At 39.8% G+C, this 27,118-nt stretch overlaps 1 long non-coding RNA gene across 1 annotated transcript in view; it reads right to left on the bottom strand.

The window, feature by feature from the left end:
* Positions 1–26,286, bottom strand: part of LOC102027692 — a 52,383-nt gene extending 26,097 nt beyond the window's left edge. The window contains exons 1-2 of the long non-coding RNA XR_262375.1: positions 26,220–26,286; positions 1,463–1,529 (exon numbers count right to left, since the gene is read on the bottom strand). This is a non-coding gene — a long non-coding RNA (uncharacterized LOC102027692). The remainder of the gene's footprint in view (positions 1–1,462; positions 1,530–26,219) is intronic.
* Positions 26,287–27,118: the final 832 nt, after the last annotated feature.

Here is a 27,118-nt window from a genome sequence, read left to right as displayed (position 1 = left end):
AAGAACAAGGAAATGGGTCGACAGTTCCCTTTGCCCAACAAATATGTAAATTATGGAAGACATCTAGCAATCAATCTCCCTGTACTCTGGGAAAACAAAGGTGCCCACGGCCAAGAGTAAAATTCTCCCTTGCCAAGAGAGTCAAATTCCTACCTTCCCAAACTTCCTCTGATAACTCGAGTCTGACTTTTCTAGACAATAGTATCACACTGGAACTCTGAGTAGCCTGAACTGCATCTTGTTTGACCCGCCCCTCTCTAACGAGCAGAGCCTCTAGACTGGTAAGAAAGCAGCAAGCAGCACAGAGCACGGCTGACACACGTCAGGTTCTTTTCATGCAGAAGAAAGTGTGGGAACCTTCGAGCTAGCTGAAAACACTTTACAGCTATAGAATATATATTTTTCTTCCTATGTTTGCCTATTTTACTGAATCACAACAGCCACAGCTACACACCCACACTCCCACTTCTTATCAGCTGATCCTATCTCTGATATAGAATCACAATTCTCCCTGAACCGAGTCAAAATAGCTCACAGAAAGCAAATTCTCGAAAAATCAAAACTCTGTCTAAGGAGAAGGCTAAAACAACAGCAGCATCCCACAATGACATGCTCTGATAGAATCTGGCACTTTGATAAGGAAATTGCTCTCCCTGGGCTCAGAGTTCCAGAGATTTTCTCCTCTCAGCTAACTCTGGCTTCCAACTACAGTTTCAAACATGCTTGAGTGGTTTCAGAAATATCTAAGTTCTCCTTTCAAATGGAACAAAAAGTTTGGTTTTGTGTTTTGGAAAATACATCCATACACTTGTCTTGCCCATAACCAACAGGTTAAAAACACACACATATCACTTGCCAAGAGTTCCAGCTGTTCACATTTTCACCCAAACATGTGAATAAAAACCGCAGGCAAAACAAGTGCTGTCTCTCATATCTTTTATGGATTAACAAATAGCCCTTACCCTGCTGATGCCCGTTCTTAATTGGACTACGCTGTGAGGAGCAATTAAGCCTAAATGGCCACTTGCTGAGAGCTGGTGAAAGAAATGTTGCTGCTGGAGGCATTTGCATTCTCCAAATAGGGCACATATGCTTTGCTTTGGTGCCCATAAAGAAAGGAGGTTGACTCTGTGTGTGTGTGTGTGTGTGTGTGTGTGTGTGCGCGCGCGCGCATGTGTGTGTGTGTGTTTAAAAGTGAAAAGGAGCCATTGTTTCATGTGCTCAGTGAATATTATTCAAGGAAAAATTTGGACATTATATAATTTCTGCAATTTTTGTGCAAATAAGAGATGTAGCGATGAAAGAGCTTTGTTCCTCTGTGAAGAGTCAGCAAGTGTGGGAGAAAGGCCTCATCCCTCCCTCCCATCCGCCACATCTCTCCATGGCGTGTGCAAATGACAGATCAGTACTGGCAAAATGAAGCAGAAAATGAGACAATTCCCAAGACACAAACAGACCTCACCTGAATGGCGTGTGACCAGAGTAGAGAAGGGATATTCAGAGGTATTATCTTGGTGTGTGTTTTCACTCTGGAAGACCAAGGAGAACAAGAAAAAGGTTAAAATAAGACTGACCTGCTCCTTCCAGCACCGAAAGGTCACTACTAGCAGCTCCCAAAATAGTCTTCAACCAAACAGGCACACATATTTTGGGGTTTAGTTACTGGGACTTGTACCATTTCTAGTTTTGTATGGACAAGAAAACAGAGAAGTTGGAATTTTCTCCTGAGCCGTGCAGGATCCACTAAAAAGGTTTTGTTGCCTTTCTTATAGGAAAGAATAAATGTATTACTTTTATAAACATTACCTTCGTCACTAAAAAATAAACTTTAAAAGATCAGGGAGAAGAAGCAATGAGTGGGGGACATAACTCCAAATTTGACCACCTATAAATATCCATCATTAATATCCTCTGAACATTATTCAAACATTTCTGTACGTACACACACAAAAGAAAAGAAGAAAGAAAGAGAGAAAGGAGAAAGGAAGAAAGGGAGAAAGATGGAGTCAGAAGTCATTGCTGAATCCAGTCTCCTATACGTTTGCTGCTGAATCTTTGAACTGGACTGCACACATGCCATGCAGTGTAGCCCTGGAGTGGGCCAAATCAGTTTCCAGAAGCACTGTATTGTTGACTTTCGCTGATCTTCTGTACAACAAACCCCTTCCCCCACACTGCCCAGAGACTAAGCTGGCACCCAATCCCTTTCTTATAAAACAGCTTAGGTTTTGCCAGCACCAATCTTAATTCCTGGCTAGTAAGTGATAGAATGACCAACCACCTCACCCCCCAACTTGCAGTTCAAACGCCATAAATACAGCCGCCATTTTGTAAAACCCCTGAGCACATTTTTAAGACTACTCAAATCTGAATTTTCCCAGAGTGCAATCCTAATTAACCCCAAATAAATACAGTTTTCTTCGTTCTTGACTAGGTTGGTTTTATTCTTGTTGATATATTTTAATATTTAAAATGTGCATCTGTGTTGGAAAGGTGGGGAGGAGATTCTGTTCTGTGTATATTATCAGTATTGGTAGGAAAATCTTTTCCTCTACGCACTTAGGTTCAAACTGTAGAATAGTAGGGAGCATGAAAATCAAGTGACAATTTTAGATGAAGAGGAGAAATTTTTTGTTTGTTTAGGTACTGGGAATAGAACTCAGGACCTTGTGCTTTCCAAGAAGGCACTTGTGCCACTGACCTATATCCCCAGCCCTGAACAGGAGAAATTTTTAAGTGTATTCATATACTCATGAGCACTTGGTAACGAGAAACTTGCTACATAGCCAGAGGTTCAGTTAATATACACAGCAACCTAACAAATGTCAGGGTGAAGTTGGGCTTCCTAGGACACTTGTCAGGCTTTTTGATACAAGGCTAAGTCTTCTCAAAAACAAGAAACTCTCTTGGAGAAGGGTCAGTGGAAGATATATTTTTAGGAGGCTCTGCTTAAATTTAAATGTTTCTTAAAGTTTTACTTAAGTAGTGTTTCTGCAGCTGCTGATTGTTCCCATCTTTTCAGCTTAAGATATTTTTCAAATCGCTTTGGTGGACCATTGTATTAGTCAGCTCTTCTGTTGCTGGACACAACACCACAACACCTACCATTTAAAGGAAGGGAAATTTAATTTGGCTCCTATTTGAAGGAGATTCAGTACATAATTGCTGGGTTCCAAGGCACAAACATTACAGTGGAAGGGTTTGGTGAAGAAAAGCTGCTTAACTCATTTCCTGGGGAAGCAGAGGAAGGGAATAGCATCAGGGAGTCAGTGGCAAGGACCCGGACATAGACCTCTAGCCCACACCTCTACCATTCACTCAGATACAATCACAAGAGGGCTCCACCAAGCCCCCAAGGGGACCGCAAAGCCAATCAAGTTGCCATGATTAAGTTTAATTGGCAAAGATATTAATCTTATTGTAGGATTTTTAGCTGCATCTCTAGCGTCTATTCAGTGGACACCAGTAGAAACCTCTCTTCCCTCCATGTGACAATAAAAATATCTCCAGACATTTTGTCTCCAGACATAGCCAAATTTTCCCGGGGAAGGTGAGATAAACTCCCCTCTAGTTAAGATGAACTACCCTAAGGTTTAAAATATAGAATTAAGGGAGGAAAAAGAGCACTAATAGATTAAAGTCATAATGTTTAACCACATAATTGCATCTTTAATAACTGTTGACTTCTTATCATGTAAAATGCTGCTGGTGTCTAACTAAGATTCTGCCATGGGATTGATATTCTTCCCTTAGTCAAATTGAGATTGTGCCTTAGGTCTAAGTGCCACTGAGATAAAGAGATCTGGGCAAGATAGTGCTTACAGGTGGTGAGATAACCCATCCTCCAGATATTTAAATGAAATGATGCATAAGTTTCCTTGAGTTTGGGGGAAAGATATATAATTTCTCTTCACTCTTCCTAAGGTCATAATTGTGATATAACTCCTTGTATCAGTCAGTGCTTACCAGAGAAGCAGATTTAATGCAAGATATACAAATATATAAAAATTTACAAGGTTGGCTTACAATGACCACCCACAGAGTCAGGTCTGGAAGAGTGCAAGAGGTCTGTCTGCACACTGGAGATCCAAAGCATCCAGTTGAAGGCCTGGAGCTCAGTGTAGTGGCCCATGTGAGTCCATACCAGGAGGCTGAAGAGTCTGTGATGGAAGGCTAAATAGTTTGTGGTGGAAGGCACCTTCTGGTCTCTCACAGTGTCAAGTGCCTATGGGAAAACTAGGATGAGTCACCTCAGTGTTTACCCTAAGGAACATGTTGCCAAGCAAGAGAATCACAGCAGCAAGAATAAACTAGAAAAACACACTACAGGATACTCCTTGGAATAGACCAGTAGAGAAAATAACCAGGTTGGAATCGGAATAGACATTGCCAAGACAAGACTTGTTTATCTGCACAGAACATCCCTAAAGGGCCCCAAAAGACTTCACACATACATTCGTTGGGAATACTACATTTGGGCCTCTGTCACACAGAATGACTCAGCTGTAATACCACCTATAAAACCAGCCTTGCACCACCTAGGTGCTGCTCACCCTATTTCTCATCTTTCCTTCTCACTATAATGCACCAGAGGAGAAAGAGTCTCAGAAAAAAGAGAGTATAAAGAAAGAGTGAGGCGAGAAAAGAGAAAAATCTTTACCTCATGTGAGTGCTCAAACTTCAGGTGGAAGGAAAGAAAGTGAGAGTTAAGCTGAATATGAGATATTTTATGGTTTGGATGTGTCTTTCCCAAAGGCCCATGTGTTAGAGGTTTGACCTCCAGGTTGGTGTTATTAGGAGTTGGTAGAACCTTTAAAGAGAAAGCCCTATTGGGAGACTGTAAGTTATTGGGAACAGGCAGTATGAGACTCCAGATCATTCTCTTTTCTCTTTTTTACTGCCTCACCCTGACGTGAATGTTTTTGGTATGCCACGCCCTTTCCCCATGATGTTCTGCTATCCCCACCCTGCTGAGGACTAAAAGCAATGAGTCTACCCAGTGATGAACTAGAACCTCCAAAACAAACCTTCTTCTTTTTAAATTGATTACTCTGGTGTTTTCTTATAGTAACAGAAAACTGACTAACATAAAATAGAAGAAGCCTCACTAGATTTTGTATGCTTGAAATTATTGGAAAAGTAATAATGGCTGATCACAATGGATTAAAAGATTAAGAAAGGAAGACTTAACCAGACAGTTTTCAGAGAGTGTTGGAGAACATTATGGTTTGTGTCTGGATGTCCCCCCCAAAGCCTCATGCAGTCATAGGGTTTTTTTGGGAGTGGCTGGATCTGGAGTGCATGTTGCTGACATTAAGGGTATGTGACTGGTTGGTCACTCCATTGGTTGGTTTGGCATAGTTCTGGCTAGGATTAAGGGTGAGTGCTATACCACCCTAGGTCAGGTAGCCTGGATACAATATAAGGGACAGAAAGAGTCTTGCCTCTCCCTGGTTGCTTTTGCTGCTTTGTGAGTACCATGAGCTGTTCTCTGCCATGTGCCACTCTGCCTTGGAGCCAGCCAATTATGGCCTGAAACCTCCACAAATTGTGAGCCAAATATACCTTCCCCCCTTTAACTTTGTATGTTAGGTATTTTGTCTCAGAAAGGAGAGAAAGGTAACTAACACAGAGAATGTTGAATAAAATATTATTATATTTGTGTATTTCAAATGGAAATCATTTATAAATGTTACATTTGCTTCAAGTTATCTCTCGATCCACTGGGATAATTTTTTCTAAGTATTCCTGTTTTAATCAGCTTCCCCTTGCTGTGGCCGAACACCTGAGACAAACAATTTAAAGGAGAAAAGATATTTTTAGCTCACAGTTTCAGAAGATTCAGTCCATGGCCAGCTGTCTCCATTGCTTTTGGGCCTGTGGCAAGGTAGACACAGTGTGCAGAAGGCCATGGTAGAGAAAAACTGTTCACTTCGTGACAGCCAGGAATCAGAGAAGGTGAGAAAAAGCCAAAGAGGAAGGGGTCAAGAATAAAATATAGTCCCCAAGGTCACACATCCATGGTCCACTCCTTCCAATCAGATTTCACCTCCTAAATTATATCACTTCCCAAAAGTGCCATTAAATTCCCTCAGGATTCTATTACCTACTGAAAGCCCCACTTCTGAGCACATGAGACCTTTGAGGAACATTTTAGAACAAACCTATAGAATTCCTATAGCTTGTATTGCCTAAGTATTTGGCCTATTAAGAATGTATGCTGCCTTTACACTTGAATTTGCATGTTCAATAAATTATTTAGCAATGCTTTGTTTCCTTCAGAATTTTGTTGGCATTCCTTCACCATCTTTTTGGCATTGAGCATTGCTATGAAAAAAATCTAAAGTTGCCCAAACTTTTTCTTATTTGTGATTTAATTTCTTCCCTTCATGGCCACATAAATCTTTCTTATTTCATATTCAGCAACATTTTCAGGATATGGCTTCATGTTGATTGTGTTCTGTCAATCTTTACTAGACCCTGCTGTTACTCTCTAGTGTGCTGATTCAGGTTTTTATTGCCAGGAATTGTTGTCTTTTATATTATTGAAACCATTTCTCTTCCATCTGTTCCATTCTTTTTCTCAAAAATGTCATTTGGTTTATGTTGATTCTCCTTTGTATTTCTTCCATATCCAGTACTTTGTCTATAATCTTTTATGTATTTGGGGTTTTTTTCCTATTTCATTTTGGGTGATACAGACAAACCTGCTACCATATAACTGTGTTCTCAGTCACATTTATGCTCTGTATATTGTTTTCCCCTTCCATTTCTTGAAGTTCCTTCCCCCATCTTATTCTATTACCTTTTCATTTTTCTCTGAACTTTTCTATTTCTTCTTTAAAATACTTTTTTCTAGCTGGGCGTGGTGGTGCACACATGTAATCCCAGCACTAGGGAGGCTGGGGCAGAAGGATCATTGTGAGCTCAAGACCAGTCTGGGCTACAAAATGAGTTCAAGCCCAGCCTGAACTGCATAGCAAGACCTGTCTCTAAAAAATAAAAAATAAAAAAAATAAATAAATAAATTAATGTCATACTTTTTTCTAAGTAAAATTTTTGTTATGGATAACATTTTGAAGACATTGGGGAAAAACTTCTCTGTATCCTTTCTCTAGTTCTGTAGAAAATTATTTTTGTGGTATGTTTTACATCGTCTTTTTAAAATTATTTCCTTCATCCACACTCCACTCAACTATTATTATTATAAATTATTATTTGGCAGTCTGTCCATAGAGAGCCATTGTGGTTATCAGTCATCTTTGAATGGCTCACTGGGTTCCTTCTTTAAAAATTATACATCATTTTGCTAAAATACATGTTTGAGTCACATTCTCACTTTAAATCTTTATTTTCAGTGCCTGAAGCATGTTTCCCCCTCAGTTTTAGGCCCATAGAAACTATCACTGGACATTACTCTTCTGTACCTCATTTCTGAGAGTTCCCTCAACCTGGAGCTTAGTGAATTCACCGAAAGATTTTTAAAGAAAGTGTACTGAGAGCTTTATTTTACGCTGGATAATCTAGGAGGCAAGATACAGAGTATATGAATAGAATGAAAACGGTGAGATTGGATTTTGGTGATCTTTATTCTTTTCTTGTGGTATTGAGGATTGAACCTAAAGCCTTGCACTAAGCTACATACCTAGTCCTTTTTATTTAGAGACAGTCCTCACAAAATTGCTCAAGCTGGCCTCAAATTTGAGATCCTCCTTCCTCAGCCTCCCAAGTAGCTAGATGACAGGCATGTGCCATCATGCCTGGCTGAGAACAATTACTTTAATGACTATGGTTTACTTTAATGACTATCCCTTCCCATCCTTAGTTCTCAGCAACAGATAATGAATCCTCGCCCAAAGTTTTAGACTTTTTTTGGGAACAAAGAAGTATGAGATAAGTTCTGTTTATATATATATATATATATAAACTGAACCATTGCATCTGAGATCAAAGTAGTGAAAGCAATGCCCCTGATGTAGGATCAGAAGACAACCCTATTAGTCTCCTCTGTTTATGGGGAGCTGGCTGCTTCATACTGGTATACTGGCTATTGCAGGTCAAAGCATTCCCCAGTCTCCCTCTTTGCCTTTTATTTCTCACTTTTCTTCAACTTCTAAGGAACAGGATGGACAACCAGTTTGTACTTCCTAGAAATGCACTTCAGAAAAATTAGGAGGTAGGCAGAGGAAGGAAGATTTATGTACTGCATCTACATCATGGTCAGTTTCCACTTCTCAATACATTGGAATGGAAGATGCAAATTTTGAAACTTTTGGCTGATTGAATGACATTTCCATCCAACATTCAAAATTTCCTAGAAGCAAAATTGGATAGGGATAAAGATCACTACGTTCAACACTTAAATTTATCAATCAGTGCAAAGGTAAAATCTCAGTCCAACTTATTTTTAGGCTAGTGTTCTAGCTGCTGCATAGAGGCTGTTCCTCCCCCAAAGAAAAATGTGAATGGATACAGGGGCAAGATACCATTCTCATTAAAGGGTAGGAACAATATATTGTCAGAGAAGCCCCTCCCCATGTTTTAGTAAAGGAAAGCTCAGGACCACTGCTACTTACTGCAATCAGGTATCCTTCAAAGGGGAAGCACTTTGGGTTGTGACTATGGACTTCTCCTGTAGAGGAATGAACAGCCTGGTCTACCACCTCAGCTTTTTCAGTCTGGGCTGAGCTTCTCTCAAATGAATTTTACTCCTTCTATGAATCTTCTAAGTACCAGGCTCTAATTCATTCTTCTCTCCTTGGGTTCCTGTATCATGTTATTCACACCTGTTCAGCAGCCTATATCAATGCTTATCCAAATGTGACTTATTTATGCATCTAGTGACAGTATTATGTTAATCTCTGGGAGACAAAAGCCAGGCCAGCTCTCAAATGGCTATTTAATATATCCTATAATGCATGCTAGTGAACTGCTTGGACTACATGCTTATTCCAAGTGTTCCTGATCCTTTTGGTAATCTGGTGAAACTGTGAACTCATTTCTCATAATTGCACATCTAAATCAATAAAATTTTAAAAAGAATACCAAAGAAAACTAGTTTTTGATGTATAGTTACCCAAAAAGTTGCACAGATTTGTAATGTAGTAATATATGTGCTTCTTTAGCAGCACATTAAATAAAATATTCATGTGGTAATACACATCTAGCAACAGGTCTAATAATCATCACAATTTCTAAGTAGTAATAAGTGTAGATAATATTTTGAGATATTTGCAATAACTTTAATGCATATAAAATAAATTTATTTTTATTGGTGACATAGTCACAGGCACTACCAATACTAATTTAATTTTTTATCTTTTGCTTCATGTTTATAATCACAAGAAATGATAAGTTTTGGCTAGATATTGATAATATAGAGTTATAATTTTTCCCCTCTGTGTACACTGACCCTTACCCCTGAATTCTGCCCAGGAATTGTAGGTGTATTACAAAGTCACCATTTCCAATTTGGAATGGGAGGAATGTACCTCTCTGCTGAAATCCCAAGTTGCTTGATGTGTCCCTAGTAGTTGGGGAAGGAATTAACTCATTACTAGAAGAAGCAGGAAAAGCTTGGTTGGGGCTTTAGGAGGCCAAGACTTTGAAGCAGGAAAGCTTTTTCTAGGTCAAGAACTAGGAATAGAAGTGCTGCCAAAGAGAATAATGACCCTAAAGCATGAAGAAAGAAAGTAGGCTTACAAAAGGGGCTGGTAAATGAGAGTAAAAAATTTTTTTCCTCTGCTTCAGCTTCTTCCATTTTCCCTTTTTTCCCCCTTGATCCCTCTCTTTCTCCTTGTGGTTGCAAGAACAGGAATTGGGACAATACGTTCGGACAGAGGTTTTCCTTTTGTTGCTTCTTTAAAAGTATGAAATAGCAAGTCTTCTTTGCAATCATTCAAAAGAAATGACATAAAAACTAGGCAGATTTGGTCAGAGCTGTATATCATAGCTATATTTAAAGTTATGAAAGATTATTATAGAATTGAAATTCTACCCATGAAGAAATGGTTGTGAATTGAGATAGCAAAGGACACAAAGATCAGATTGACAAGTGAGACACACACATCAGAGACCTGTCCAGGTCCCAGCTTTATTAACAATTTAAAGAATGCACATACTGAAGAGGTGCAAGTACAGTAAGGAGAGGTAGAGACCCCTAGCAATGCTCTCTAGGTCTTTTTTTCCTGCATGCAAAGTGCTCTGGCCTGAGACGATGGATGACCTCCCTTAAGAAGGGTACACAGCCACCATATTTATTCAGAAAGAGTATCTTAGTTTGGAAAACATCTGAAACATCTCCATTTTATACTCACATATTTACATAATTTACATGACATCTTCTTGAGAGCTATGTCTCATAAATCTGTAGGCTCCAGGTTTGTTTATCTAAGAAAATCCTAGACACCAAAGTACATTCTGCTAAAAGCATTCCATGGATAAGGGATCCCCTGCTAGCAAAATCCATTTGTTCACCAGGAGGCTTGCCATTAGTTTCTTTACAAAATTAAACCTTTTTATTTGCTGGCTTTCCAACCCAAGAACAGACCTTCTCCCCAGAACAAGGAGAGAATGGATCATAGACCTATTGCTTCCCAAGTATGTTACATGGACCATAAAATTTTATATTGACATAGAATAATACTTTTGAGATATTAACCAATGACGAGTAGGATAAGCAGCAGTATTTTTATTATCATATCAGCTATGCAAAAATATTATAGAGAAACTAAAGAGTATACATTAAAAGATTTTAAAGATTATTTCTGCACCTCCAGATTATGCATGATTATTTTGTCCTTTATTTTCTCCACAAGAACTATGTATCACTCTCGTGGACTTCGTTGAAAGCATGTGGGAGAACCCATGTAGCACACTAGACAGAGGATGAATTTGAAAGCAATTTGATCTGTGTTCAAACTCTGATTAGCTGCTCGCTACTATGAGATCTTGGGCAAATTAGCATGTTTCCTCAACTGTAAAGTGAGAAACATAATAATCGCCTATCAGGGTGGTTGTGCATCATAAGTAGATACATCAGCCACAAACAGGGACTTCCTTAGATACCCTGTCAATGAGAGATCTCAAGCCTTGCTGTCTCCCAGTGCACCAACCAATCCCTTGCCCTTAGAAAGTCTCCTCCTGGGTTACATCTGCGTAATTGAGCCAACCAGACTCACACACAGAGTCAGTTGAATGAATCACAACACAAGGCCTGGGATCTCACATTCTGGCAGCTGAGGACATGTGAGGGAATTAACCCTCAATCAGACAAACTCTGGTCAGCCGAAAAAAAGGACACAGGAAGATTATGGGGGTGTGGGCGGGATCGTCTACTATCTGCTCTCCAGTCAGTTGCCCAGAGGCATGGTTTCTTGATAGAGTCTTCCTAGAAGAGCCCCACCTTCCCTTGCAACAAAGCACCAGTCAGGCCAGTAGCTTTGCACTGCTTTACATCTTTTCTTGCTTCACGGTATTTTTCTTGACTTTTGCTGCCCTCAGTTTCTACCTCCCAAATAAATGATCAGAACTTTAGTCCTTGCCTCAGGTTTTGCTCAGCTGTTTAGGGAAACCTGATCTAAAACAGAAGATAATTTATATCAAGTGTTCAGCATGTAAACCCTCAGAACAGGATGTGTGTATGTATAAACAGATGAGGGGAAGGCCCTGGCTTCAATCCCCAGCATGGCAACAAAAAGAAGAGAAAGAAATGACAGGCACACAGTGCCCTAGATAATACAATGAAGTTTCAACGAAATTATTTTTTTTCTTTTGGTTCCCGCATTCTGCCCATTCCTCTCTATAAACAAGAGAGAAACCCATCATATTCATTTAACCAACAGTAAATTGCCTTAGGCTAAGAATTGTTATTTAAAAAGTTACAAATCATATGCCTGCTGTATAAATCAGTCAGGATAATACCATGGCTAAAGCATCAAGCAGGTATGAGTTGGAATCCTAATTCTCTGTGATCATAGGGAAATCAACCTCTTAGAGAGTCTTCCCTCTTCTGAAAACTAATTAAATTAATACCTGCCTCCTGAGGTTGCAGGCCTAAACTAAATAGTGAATGGAAAGCTCTTGGCACAACAACATCTTCACATAATATAAGCAAACTAGTAACAGTTAATATTTCCAAAACTGCCATTTAAAATATATGTTCTGAATCAAGCCATAACTGTGTCAGTGAAGCATGGGCATTAACATGAACATGGACTACTTAATTCATAGGTTACTTCTGTTCTCATGCTTTAGGGTAGTCCAGGTAGGGTCCCAAGTCCCAAGGCACGTGTCAGAGCTCTCATTAGTCACTGTCACATGTACCTGGTAACACAACAACTCTGGGAAATGGGCAAAAACAGGCAGCAAGAGTAGAGTGAGCAAGGCAGCCCAGGGCCTGAAGACATGCCTGGTTCTTGGAAAACATCCATGGAGACAGCAGATAAAGGGAGCAGGATCTACCACAGTACCCTGAGACATCAAAACCCTGGCCCCATTGATGAGGATTCGAGTCCTGGTTTATACAGTACAGGGCCAGGTGGAGACTCTGGGGGAAAGTTATCATGAAGAGCTTAGGGTGTGCGGTAGTGTCCTTCCCACACCAGGGAACTGGTCTGAAGCAGCCATCTAACCACAGAACCAAGGGTCTGAGGCTCTAGGATTCATGCCTGACTCATTTGTATTGACTCAGAATAGGAAAGAACTTGTACACAGAAGGTGCGTGATGATTCAGGTCAGACAACCACAAGCCATAGAGGGTGATAGATCTGTGTCAAGTGAGACAAGTCAGTGCACTTTCAGGGGACAGCAGAGAAGGCCAGAGGCCCCAGCACACCCATGACAACTCACCCTGGGGAGCCTTGCATCCCTCACAACTAGCCAACTACCCCAGCTGCAGCTTGCAAGGACACTGCCTCCTACCCCATGCTAATACCAACTTTCTGCGGGGACATTTCAGACTCAAATCTTTACTAAATTCTTGTCTGAAATAAATCTCTTAGGAAACTATGGTCTAAGATATTTTTTAAGCAAAGAGTCCCTGGAATTCTTTATCTTTTTCATGCAGGAGGAGTAAATTGTACAACAAAACTTGAGCCTCTCTTTCACTCCCAACAAATACTTCAAAACTCAGTATCATTTGCATCTTTTCACGTCAGGATATCATCCATCTCGTAGCTTAACATGATGAGATGATGCTGGAGGACATTATTATTTCATGTTTCTATTCTGAGAAAGATGTCTCTCTTCAACTTAACTACTAGCTGACAAAAATAATGTTGAACATCTGCAAGAGATAAAACAACTTGAATCCAATTTCCTTTCACATAGATTAAGAGCCCCATTCTCCTGTCATTTATGTAGCATATAACTCAATTTTTTGCAATATTTAAATGAGAGGCTAGTTTTTCAGGTCTGTCATGTGGATGACATAAATTTTTTATTTTGTCCCTTCCACTGATGTAGTGGATATATGAGACCCTGTCAGAATATGGTAGCTCGGGAAAGAAGAGAATCATACACTAAAGGACAGAAAGACTGATAAGAAGAAGAAGCTGTAAGAAAATCTCTTTTGAGAATACAAATAAGTTAATCACACCAAGGAGATAAGTCCTGTTGGCCAACTTAACTGGAACCCAAGTTACCTGTATGGATCAAGAGTCAATGTTCTACAATTTGTGATTAATTTGACAGTCAAAATACCTGAACACTGGTGCAATGCTTAGCATGGAAGTGAAAAGCAATTTTGTTGGTTCAAAAACTGAACTGGAAAATCTGAGCTGAAAAATCCAAGGATAATCTGGCTGCAGGTAAAGATTATTCAAAGTCATCAGGGTCTGGTATTTTTATCTTCTGGCTCCATTTCCTATGTGTTGGTTTCATTCTTAGACAGACTTTAATCAAATGGGAGAAAATTGACTCCAACAGCTCCAGACTCAAATCACAAGTTTATAAGGAGAGTGTGCTTGTTGGGCTATTTGAGGGTTGAGTTAAGCAAACATTAAACACTCTTAGGTCTTTAAATCAGTGGAAATTTAATTCCAGGAACTGGTTACATCGGTGACAGAAGAACAGAGAACCAAATAAGAAAGAATGAAGAAATTAGTGTGGGAAGCTAGAAGGACACAGGGAAAAGGCAGTATTAGTGGAATCCAGGGCATAGGTCCACAGCAGAATAACACCATGACAATCTGTCTAACAGAAACTAGTCACAGAGGAGAAAGAGCCACTAATGGAGATACTGTCCAAGGCAAGAGTGCAATTACCCTCACTTCTTGTACGTGCTCTCCCATCTCTCCTTGGTGCCTCTCATGAACAAACCTAGCTAGAAGGCAGCAGATGAAGCAAACTGAGAGACACAGCTGTCTATAATACAAGGCAAGAAAATGAATAGCAAGGAATTAAACATAAAAATATTGTATTTCTCTGTCATAGTTATCTGTCACCATAATCTGCTGAATCACCCTTCTCTGGGCCCACAAAGGATCCCTTACGTATATTTTGGGCAGATTGCCCCAAATTACTGACCAGTTTCAGTTATTAAACCTCAGTTTGACGACTGGGCAGCATAAGTTTTCATGCTGCAAGGGGTAAGAGGTTATTCTTGACCAGAAAGGAGCCACCAGACTGCAACAAATTCCCAACCAGCACCCATGGGTGAGCAGAAGCCTCAGTTCTCAGACATACCAATGGAGCTGAAGGGAATTCCTGGCATGTATGCCACCAGGCTAGGAAAGAACTTTCAGTTAGCAAGGGAAGTATGAACTGAGGGCTGGGCCGGTGGGCAACTCCAGACCAGTGAATCACCAACACTAGTAGAGGTGCAGTTCTTGGCCTGAGTCCCCCTCCCCCGGTGAAGCTGGAACAGGGAATTCTAATGCATATGTGGTGAGGGATGGTGACTCTCAGCTGGTATAGACAGGTGTGAGTTGGCTGCAAAAAGGGGAGGTGGTAGTACACAACAAACTGAGAAAATAAGCATATTCAGATAACAGGAGATAAGATTCTCAATATTTTCAAATATAGGGAAGGGTACAAATATCTTATTGTTCTCTGACTATAGTTGGAGGTGTCTGTATAAGCTAAATATATGGATGGAAAGCCATAGAAATACCTACATGTATGCTGTGTATGAATGTATGTACATGCATCTGTTTCCTAGGTCTCTGTTGGGAAGCACTCTATCAGCAGTATGTATAACTAACTGGTCCCAGGTCTTGGTTTAAAAGAGCTAAAACTATTTGGGAAATTGCTAATTCAGGGACTAAGAGAAGAAAGTTACAACTAAGTCTAGAACACCATGTTCTCAAATGTTGAGCAATTTCTCAAAGAATGATAGGGATATGTTAAAAGAACATAGGAGTCAAACCGAAGGGGCTCTCACTAGCCACATATGGAAAAAATTGAATATTAAAATAAATAATGATCATATTAGATTATAATGTGTTGACAAAAATAGAATTCCATGCATTCATACAAATATAAATATATATAGCCACAAGCAAATAAGGTAAAGAAAAAAGTCTACTTTATAGTAGATGGGCAGTTAATAAGTGAAGAAGGAATAATGGAATGAGAAAATTGTTATTTGGTTATTTGGCAACCAGAATAGTAATAATTGAGTTAAGCAGGAAGTGACAATGAATGCTTAAATTAGTCAGTGAAAATTTAAAGAGGAACAGGATGTTTACATAGGCTCAAAGTACCTCACAAGACACTTATTTACAGCGGAGAGAGATCTAGCAGACAGCATCTTAACCAAGCAAAAAAAGTTCACATCACCAGCAGTAGAACAAATCAACATCATGCGCATCCTGTCACTTCTGCGATGTTCTTGGGGGCAAGATTTATTATATTAATCTAATCCTGAGGAAGTATGAGACAAAACCAAATTTAGGGACATTCTACAAAGTAACTGGTGGATATTTCAAAAATAACAAGGCCTTGAAGGGCAAGGAAAGATGGGAAAATGTCTCGAGTTGAAATAAGCTAAAAGAACTGACAAAGAAGTGCAAGACAAGATTCTAATTTGGATTCTAAACCTGTAAAAAACATTACTGTGAAAATGGGTAAAATTTTAATAAGTCCTCTGAATTGTATGTTAGAATAAAATCAGTGTTAATCTCTTGCCTTTTATGAGTGGTTGTGGCTTTATTAGAGGATGCATTTTGTTTCATAAATACACACTGACGTGGTCAAGGGTAATGTACCATTTGACTGCTGTCTCCTCTCAAGCTGTTGAAGAGGGGGAAAGTGTGTGTGTGTGTGTGTGTGTGTGTGTGTGTGTGTGTGTAAAGAAAGTGAATAAATAATAAGGCAAATGTGTAGAATCCTAATAAGTAGGAGATTTAGATGAAAGTTCCCTATATTAATTTTGTAACTATTCATCTCTCCCTATATTATACTTTTAAAGGATTCTACCACAGAAGTGCCTTGTCCTGGTGTTACACATATTTTAATTTTATGCACACATATCACTCTTCCTCTGGGTGCCTAAGTATCATTAAAGGACTGTGTTTCAGTGACTCCATGTAGCAGTCACACTGTTATGTAGAATCAGTTCCCAGCTTTGTGGCACCTCAATCTTACACAATTTAAGGAACACTTTTAAAGACAATGAATATGAAATTTCAAATTCAAAATTAGATTTGAAAGTGAATACATCTTTAGAAGGGCTCAAGCAACTGCTGGCACTGAAGCTCAAACTGTGTCAGCGCTGTGGGAAGTCTGCATCTGCTGGAATGAGGAAGGGGCCTGCTCCACTGCCCTGCATATGCCAAGGAAATTAGACGAACTCTACCCAAGCCCCTTTGATAAAAATGCTTCTCTATCTCTATTGTTTGGGCCTTTCTCACTGTGACCATTGATTGTGATATGTCAACCTAACTGGCTTAAGAACTGTCTGTCAGATTAATAAAACACAATTCTGGGTGTGTCTGTGGGATGTTTCCAGAGATGACTAGTATCTAGATGAGAAAACTGAGGGGGAAGACCCCCTCCCCCAGTTATGGGTGTCACCATCCAATAGGCTTATAGCTTAGATGGAATAAAAAGGGAAAGAAGGAGGAAGCTAATGTGCATTCAGAAAGCTCCATTCACATACCAACTCACCACAATGAGAAAAATCATTGGTGCTGAAAATATGCACTGATAGAAATTTTTAAAGTAAAGTTCCATTCTACTTAAGCAGGTGTGTCTTTTGCTACTGCTATTGCCTGTGGACATTGACTCCAGAGTCCTCAGCCTTTCAATGCAGACACACATAAGAGACTCCCTGGAGAGCTCCCAGGCCTTCAGTCTCAGACTGGTGCCACATCCTCTATCGCTCTGATTCTGCAGCCTCCAGCTTCTTGAACTTGAGCAGCTTCAGGATCTCCCATTTCTCTTGTAACAGATGGCTCTTGTGAACCATCTCACTTCTGATCCTCTATGCCTACCTATCCAATCCCCTTGCATAATTATTCACCAACAAAGCAAAACCTATGCTAATTTGGGTTTGAACCTAGGGCAACAGCACCAAGGAGACTGCTCAGCCTACCTCTGATGTTCTCAAATACAAAAGCTAACCTCCAGCCTTAGCAAATAGACTATAGGACAAGTATAGCCTTTATAGTTTATGGACTGAATAGAAATAATATGCAGTAAGAAGCAAGTAAGAGACTACCGTGTGGCCCAGGTTAGCTCTCCAGAGACCGTATTCCATTTGGGAGAACATGATATGGCAACAAAGACCATGTGTTGAGCTGACTTTTGTCTATGTCTTTGAGACCTTGTGACATGGAAGCCACGGGGAAGTTGGCTGTTGCAGAACAAACTCTTGGTGTCTTTCTATTATGCACAGAATATCCTGTATATATCACTCCTCATACTAGCCTGTGTCTCCGTGGAGAATATGACTGTGCTTACCCCTCCTTTTCCTTCCCTCCCCTTCAAATGACAGTAACAAGTCAACAGGGGTCCTCGCTCTAATAGGGTGTATTGTTTGTGCTGACTTGTGCATGAAGGAAAAGAGAACTGAGAAACAGAAAAAAATGTTACTACAGAGTCAGACTGGAAATAATGCTCCCTTGGCTGAGCATTTCACCAAGATGAAACTTGCTTCACTTTTATAACACAACCCATCAAAGAACTGAGACAGCTCATACTATTATCCATCATGCTATGGTAGTGTCCTTGGACGTTACAAAAGAACACATGTGGGTAGATTGCCAATTTGTTATTTTTAGCTCCGGAAAAATTTGACTATAGGGGGAAATTTCAAGAAAATCACCCAGTCCCTAGCCTGTATACAGAATGTTGAGGGCGCATTTATCAGTGAGAAGTACTAGTTACTTCCACAAACATTTGAAGTGACCAAAGGCTATTTCCCAGGCTTCTCTGGTCACACAGACATGCACAAGGGCTTTTAAAGGATTGTGGCTCTGTGGGTGCCACGGGTACACTTTCTCCCTTAGCCTCGGCCTTTGCTTCCCCCTGGGAAAAGCTTCATCGCTTCTTATCTTCACAGAACTGGTTGCTTCTTGTACTCCAGAATCACTCAGATTTTACCACCGCAGCAAAGTCTTTCATGTCACCACACCAGAATAATCACTCTCTGGTCTATAAAACACACCATGGCAATTTACTGTCTGTCTACCCTACATCAGGACAAAGACTTTGTCCTGTTCATCACTGCATTTCAACCCAGCACAAGGCCACACACGCTGGAGATGCTCAATGTATTGTTAATTCAATCACCACAAAAAAAGATAAAAGAAGAAGGGAAAGAAAAACTAGATTCATCACTTGAATGAATGAACAGGCAGATACACTACACCATTTCTTAAAATAAGTTTCTTTCATGAAACATGCCAAAGGACTGGACATCTCAAAGAAACTTATGATTGGAGAGTGAAGCAAAAAAATAATCCTCAAAATAAGATATCATGGAAATCCCCAAAAACATAAAAATATTTTGCTATGGAGCCTGAGAAAGTGGCTCTGTGATTGATAAGAAAAGCATGGTGAGCAATCCCTGGTTGCAAAGCTGAACAGAACCCGATGTAGAGCTTCTGTCCAAATCCAGATGCTCCCCATGACACCCAGACTCCTCTTGCCTCCAGCCTGAGCTGTGGTACAAGTTCAGTAGGGTGCTGAGCTTCAAGTCATTCCCCAGGAGAGACAAGAATTTGGACCAGAGTTTTTAAATGGAATCCAATGAGGAAGTTGTGGCCACTGAGAGTGTGACGGACCAGGACAGCCATCAGAATTGTTCTGATTATTCTAGATTGTTGGGCCACTCAGAAGCCCTGCTCATTTTACCAGCCTGTACTTTTGGTAGTAGCAATACAGATTCTCCTCAGCTTACAGCTTACAATGAATGGCCTTAGGTTCCTATGACTTCATCATAAGTTCAAATTAGCACGTTGAAAATCTTTTAATGCCTGCCAAACATTATGGCTTTGTGGACCTTAAACGTCCCAGGACAGTTACATCAATCTATGCTTGGGCAAAATCATCTAACACAAAGCCTATTTTATAATAAAGTGTTAAATAGTTCAATAATTTATTGAATACCTATATCCAAAAAACACTGGCAACATAGTATACTGTAGATTATAGATGTTTCTTTTTTCCCTCTCTGCCCAGCATCCTACTGTATATCACTAGTCAGGAAAATATCAAAATTTGAAAGCTGAAGTAAGGTGTGCACTGAATATGTCTCACTTTAACATTATTGTAAAGCCAAACAATTGGAAGTTGAGCAGTTGGAGGATGAATCATCTAAGCTGGGGACCATTTGTACTTACTAAGCATCTACTATGTGGCAAAGTGTTAAACACTCCTTCCTTAACTCGATTTTAATTTTATTCTAGATTTTGCACAGGGTTTGTTAGATATGGCACATATGGTACTGAGACTAGAATCTAAAGTGATAGAGTCCTGGGACAAGAGGTTAAAGTACATGCTACAGTAGATGTTTACTAAGCAAGTGTCTACTCACTCTGTAAGAGATAGGGAGTTAGGAGACAGTTTGCTTCAGGCTGTGGGTGGCCTATATACTTCAAATAGAAATCAGCAAGCCCAAGCAGGGGTCACTCCACCTTAGGGTGTAGGCCTAAGCCAGGGCACATCAGAAGAACCACAGTTCCATTGGAGGGAGAGCTCCCACAGGACAGAAGGCCTCTAAACTCAGACCAGAACTTCTGTGTAGATTAAGAAAATGGAGGTTCCAGAGGAAGGAGTGGCTCCCTGATAAAGAGAAGCCTCTAAACTCAGAGCAAGATTTTCAAAACCCAGACAAGCACAAACACACTCAGCCACCTAATCTTTGATAAAGGGGCCAACCAAACTCACTGGAAGAACGATAGCCTCGGGGCTGGGGATTTAGCTCAGTGGCAGAAGTGCCTGCCTGGCAAGCGCAAGGTCGTGAGTTCGGTTCCTGGTACCAGAGAAAAACCAAAAAAAAAAAAAAAAAAAAAAAAGAAAGAAAAGAACGATAGCCTCTTTAATAAACGGTGCTGGAAAAATTGTCTTGCCACCTGCCAAAGACTGAAAATAGATCCAAGTCTATCACCATACACTAAACTCAAATCAAAATGGATCACAGATCTCAATATTAAAACAGAAACACTAAATCTATTGGAAGAGAAAGTAGGTAAAAATCTTGAAGACATAGGGGTAGGCAGAGAGTTCATGAACAAAAACCAAACCACACGTGAAATACTTCAAAGAATCAACAACTGGGATTTCATCCTACTGAAAAGTTTCTGCACATCTAAAGAAATCACCAGCAGAGTAAAAAGAAAACCCACAAATTGGGAAAAAATTTTAGCTGACTGTCCCTCGGACAAAGGTCTTCTATCTAGAACATACAAAGAATTAAAAAACATCAGCCCTCCCCCCCTGACCAAATTCAAAGACCCAATCCAAAACTGGGCAGCTGAGATGAATACACACTTCTCAGATAAAGAAATACAAATGGCAAATAAATACATGAGAAGATGTTCAACATCATTAGTCATTCGAGAAATGCAAATTAAAACAACATTGAGATTTCATCTCACCCCAGTAAGAATGGCTATCATTAAGAAATCAACCCATAACAAATGCTGGTGAGGCTGTGGAGAAATAGGAATTCTTCTCCACTGCTGGTGGGAATGCAGACTGGTGAAACCACTGTGGAAATCAGTTTGGAGATTCCTCAGCAAACTAGGTCTAGAGGTCCTATTCAACCCAGCTATTCCCCTTCTGGGTATTTTTCCAGATCTGAAAACATCATATCACAGCAATATATGTGCACCCATGTTCATAGCAGCACAATCTGTAATTGCTAAAATGTGGAAGCAACCCAAATGTCCATCCACTGAGGATTGGATAAAAAAATTGTGGTACTTTTACATAATGGAATATTACTCAGCTATAAAGAAAGCTATAAACAAAGAATATTACTCAGCTATAAACTCGAGGTTTTTACAGGTAAATGGTCACAACTAGAGACCATACTCATCAGTGAAATAAACCAGACCTCCATGTGTAAGCAATGTATTGTCTCACTAGTGTAAGAACTGAATAAAAAGTAGGAGGTATGGTAGACATTGTGAAATGAAAGGAAAATGCTCAAAAGTAAAGAGCAACTGGGGTGAGGGAAAAGAGAAAAGAAAGAAGTGGAAATTATGTATGTTTGTATATACAGGATAACTAACATAGTTGTACTACTGACTTCTATCGCTATACTGAAAGGAACAATTAATGATTACTTATTTGATCAATCTTGCATCTCTCTATTTGTTTTCCTTAGAAACCACTTTGAAGATATCAGTATGCATTACACCAACCATTGTTAATTTCCTACCACTTTATCTGTAACTCTGTATTGTTTGTATTGTTCTTATGCTGTTTTGTAAATGGATGTCTGTTTGTTAATATGTTTGCCTTCTTTTATTTTTAAAATAAATTTTAAAAAATTTCAGAAAAGATTTCCAAAATCAGGGTAGAGATGTTAAAAATCCAGCTCCAAAACTTCTGAACCAACTGGTTGGCAAAAGATATGCCCACATTCAATTTCCATATCATCTTTGTGTTCAAAATGCTCTTATCCCTATTCTTTTTTTTTTTTTTTTTTTTTTGACAGGGTTTCACTATGCAGTTCAGTCTGACCTTGAACTCACTTTGTAGCCCAGGCTGGTCTCAAACTCACAGAAATCCTCCTGCCTCAGCCTCTTGAGTGCTGGGATTACAAGTGTGTGCCACCAGGCCCAACCTTCTTGCCTCCATTCTCAAAACCTCATTTTACATGGGTGTGGGTATCTAATGCTCAGACAACAACTGGATAAAGTGTGGTTTCAGAGGTTCCATCACTGTAATTCTTTTTTGTTTTTCCTAGTGTTCATACTGATATAGGGGAAAAAACCTCCCAATCTGAATGATATCTGGTATGAGTTTGTGTTCTCTAAAATCAAAGGATGAATTTTAGGAACAACAGAGATTAAGAGCAGAATATATTTATTGAGGGAAAGAAAGCTTCTGTCCAGGAGAGGGACAGAAGGGGGTGCCCCAGTGGATTGCCCAGGAATCTGTCTTTTTGAGGGACTTTATAGAGCAAAACTACAAGGTGCGGCAAGTCCAAAGTGGAAAACATAGGAACTCGCTAGGTGGGCCTGAGGTGGGACAAAACTATGGTCAGCCAATAAAATTACAAGTATAATTGTTCAGGTAAAATTGATTAAATTGGGATCAAATGGGGAAGAGAGTCATGCAGCAAGCGAGCATGAATACGGAACAGGGGCCTTTCCTGTAGGGGGTTGGGTTAGTGACTCTTCCTGGCTTTTTCAAGGTGATTGCTACCTATTTAGAATGTCAATCCCTGAGGTCTATCCCTAGAGAAGTATGTGGGTACATCTGTTTAATCTTTTGTCGACAGCTGGAGGTGTATGTCTCCTCCACAGTTGCAAGGTATCTCATCTTCTGCACTGGCTCCTTCGAGGTCCTGTCCCTGTCCAACTGCCTATAATATTTTTAATATTTCTATCTAACTCAGCTGCCTATAACAATACCACATTTACACACATCTAAAAGGACTAAATGAAAGCTGTTTTAGAACTTATAGCCCCCAGTAGAAAATTTATATGTTTAATCAGATGACCTGACTATAGTTAAAACTTTGTTTGCCTCCAAAAAGACAGTATCTGTGTCCCAAAGAGTACTATAGTTGATACCAGAAACTTCCAGTGCAGAGAACAGTGTGCCATTTAATCTGCATATGCTGAAGAAAGTGGCTCAATAATGGTACAGTCATTGAGATCCATTTTAAAAGGCAGCACCACCCACTCAGGTGAGGTGCATTAAGATGTAAATTACTCTCCACAGGGAGTGGAGTGCTGCTAGTTACAGCTGAAACCAAGTTCTGTAATCTCATTAAACCTTTTCTCCGCACTCCCTTGGTTGCCGGCCCTCCAGCTAAACAAGTTGAGGCATGTGTTATTCCCTAGAAGAAAGTTTGAACGCTGTGAGAACCCAAGGTGTGCTTGGGAAGGTCACACTTTTCTTTAATGCTACTGCTGTTGCCAAAGTTTGGAACTTTTCATTAAAACACCCAGATGGGTGCATCATGGTCTTTGCTACACGCCTTTGGCAAGAAAGCAACCACCTCCATTTTGCAAAGTCTGTTAGTAAAATTTTCTGGATCAATAATGCTCCCAGGGGAAATCTCTAGTTTGGAACTGATCTGTGAAGAATTCAGGTACATACTAGATTTTGTGTGCACTTAATCAATAATTGTTAATTTCCATCTAAAACAACTGCAAAAATTTGTGGCATAGCAAAACTTGGTGTAGTGGTTATTTTCACAGCTTGGATTTACTGATAACTCTCCACTTCATCCTCTGAATAATTGGGCTCAAATACAATCTAGACACTTGATGTCCAAGTTAACTATGAGGGAAGTTAAACCTGAAGCTCAAAATATAAAATTTCCTAGCAAATTTTCAAGTGTTTCTAAACAAATCTATCTTTCCTTTTCTATTTCTTTTCCTTTATTATTATTTTATACAAATTGGAGAGGAGGAGGTTAGTGGATAACATTGTCCTTTAGTCTTTAGTCACAAAATATTCAGATTAGTCCATGACTATATTTGAGGAAGAAATGGACAAAGATGAAAGAATATTTGCATCTTGCTAAGCAAAACAGAGCATTATTACTGTTGCTCTCCAAATATGTGTAAAAGGCTATGTGGGGAACCACTCAGACTGCTTCAAAGCTCAGGGACATCTAAGGACACCTGAGGACACGACCCAGCTTGTCTGGCATAGGCACACAGTGGGATACACTTATATCATGACTTAGCACAGATAAATCCACATGCACTGGTTACAGCACTACATAAGAATGTAAATATGAGATAACAATGTGTATAAGAATTCTGCAATGAAAATGTAGGTGATTGTTGTGCTCTTGTGCTCTGCTCTGCTCCATGCTGCCTGTTGTTTTTGCTGATGTCTTGCACATATGCATTCTTCAACCTTGGGACCTCACCCTTGAAAATCTCCCTTGGGAACTCCAAGCAGGCTGACAGGCTTTTTATGGATTTGGGTGGTTAAAAGAATTGTGACCAAAAAATTAAGCTTTCTTATTATATACATTTAACATTATTGTTATTGGTATTATTATTTGAGTTTTACACCCACATTTCTATAATGAGGCAGAGGCTTTGCAGGCCACATTTTCTCATTTGGCTGACCTCCAAATGAAAACATCACCATCTCCCATGAGGAGCCCTGGGTAAACTCAAGAGTTGAAACTCATCAGCTCATGGCTATTCTGGAGACAAAAGGTTACTTGTGCATAACAGGGGAATAACTTACCAAGTCTCAGTCCATGCCCTAAGACAATCCCGAGGTTATTATAAAAACTCACCCTACTCCTAATCCTGCCTCTTTGATAACTACGGGCCCAGAAGTTAGCCACTTTCATGAAGAAGTGATCTTCTAGACCTAATCAAATAGGCAGGACATCAGTGACCTGCCCCTCCAAGAGATGTGGTTCACAAAAGGGAGTAGCTTTGTCCAAGAACATCAAAGGCAAGTTGTGTGGTTGTCAGTTCACAAGAGATCACTGAAGCAAAAACCTCTTCCCCCAGGAATCTCTGCTCAAAAACTCTCACTTACTGTCTGACCTTGGGCAAATACAGTTCATATGCCATTTAATGACAGAGTCATGTTCTGAGAGAGGGCTCATAAGGTGATTCTGTCCTAGTGTGAACACCATGGAGTGTACTAACACAAAGCAAGATGGTTATGATGTCACTAGGTGATACAGTCTTTTGGAACCACCTTCACATACACAGTCATTGACCAAAATGCTGTTATTGTGGCTCATGTCTTTAATTGATGTTCCTCAGCATCAGTGTCTTTGTTCATAAAAGACAATAACTTTAAGAAGTTGGTGTTGTTATCACATAAAGTCAAGTATTAATTCATTACACATTCAACACATGGTAGGTGGTTGATAACTGGTAGTATAAGTTGCTGTTGGTATTATTTTTAGAATAAGGTGCACCCAGGTAAGCAGATTTGGCAATCACCTACCTAGAGCAAGGTATTCACCTGCCTCCTCCAGTACATGAAGTCAAAACACAATTCATTCCCATGAGGTTAAGAATTACTCCTTATTAAAACAGCCAACACATTAATCTCCTATCACTATTAGCTGCTTGTAGGTTTATCAGCTCTACAAGCTAATACATATGTTGGTTCATCCTTATAGAGGTTATGTGCTAATGATACCAGATGATAGGACCTCTCAACTACAAGGTAGAAGCAAGTCTGAATTAAATATTACACACACATAGGAAACTTTAAGTGGTAATTCAGGGCTTCAGCTGAAGGGAATTGGCAATAGTTTGAGAGAAGGACCAAGCTGCCCACAGAACAAAGAAAGCAGCAGATTTTTACTGATTTGTTGGGGTGGCCCAAAGTCTGGTAATTTCAATTGGCCAGGAGCATTATTCCAAAGGATATTTCTTCTTATGGTGGACTTGGACCACCAGGTGGTAATCATCAACTTGCCTTAGGAGCTGATGACTTTGTGGGTATCTGGCGCATCATCCTGCACAAAGCATCTTGACCTTGAGGGTCTTAGTCCAGTGACATGGCCAAAAGATTTCAGGTGCTTGGGATTTTGTAGACTCTGAACCCTAGGATAAGGGCAGGAAAGAGGGGAGAAAGGAAAAGAAAACACATACCAGCTTCACTGGGCAATGGGCAAAATTGACCCTTTTCTTAGTCACTTTCTTCAAATACCTGACACCTGTAATTTAAAGAGAAGTTTATTTTGACTCAGTTGCAAAAGTTTCAGTTCATGGTAAGTCAGCTGCACACAGAAATTGGCAGAGGAATGTTGCTTATGTCGTGATGGTCAGGAAGCAGAGAAGGGTGAGGCCAGGAAGGAAGATACACACATCCTTCCAGGTCATGTTCCCAGGAACCCACCTCTTCCAACTGGCAAGTCAACTGTAGAGCTCCCATAATCCAGTGACCCTCCAAACACATGAAGATTTGCAGGCTATTTTAGATCTAAACTATAACAACCTTCTACTATAGTTTTGAATAAAACAATTTAAATGATCAACATGTCTATGTGTAGAACTGAGCAGAATCTCACTCAAGAGTTAAGAGAGCAAAAGGGACAGACACAATATGAAGACAGAGATGCTTGGCATTTTGCCCCATTTTAGTCACCAACTGGACATTTGTAGGCCAAAGTAAAGAGTTTGTTTTCAGCACAAACAGCCTACAAACCCTGAGAAGTAACCTAGGCAACTGCTATCATCACCCACACATCAGAGGTGTTATCTACAGCAAAGCTAGCTTGAAAGTAAAAGTTCTGCCCAGCTGTGTGACCTCTAAAGCTAGTAATTTTTAAGTTTTAGCAAAGAGTGAATAAAGCTAGATGGCTTATTTAGATTTCCCCTCCATAAAAATTTTTCACGTCATGCAAACATTCTGCTTTTGTGGTTTTTATCAGAGTCTCATGATGGGTTTGCTGAAAGAGCACATGAGCTGAGAATTAACTTGCCATGCTTCAAAGGGTAATAGCTTATTGCTCTCACAGCTTATTTTATCATCCTACCATTCTCTCTCA

Source organism: Chinchilla lanigera, unplaced genomic scaffold, assembly GCF_000276665.1.
Source record: "Chinchilla lanigera isolate Chin_1 unplaced genomic scaffold, ChiLan1.0 scaffold00045, whole genome shotgun sequence".
NCBI classification, from domain to species: Eukaryota; Metazoa; Chordata; class Mammalia; order Rodentia; family Chinchillidae; genus Chinchilla; species Chinchilla lanigera.
This window is presented reverse-complemented; position numbering and strand designations above follow the sequence as displayed.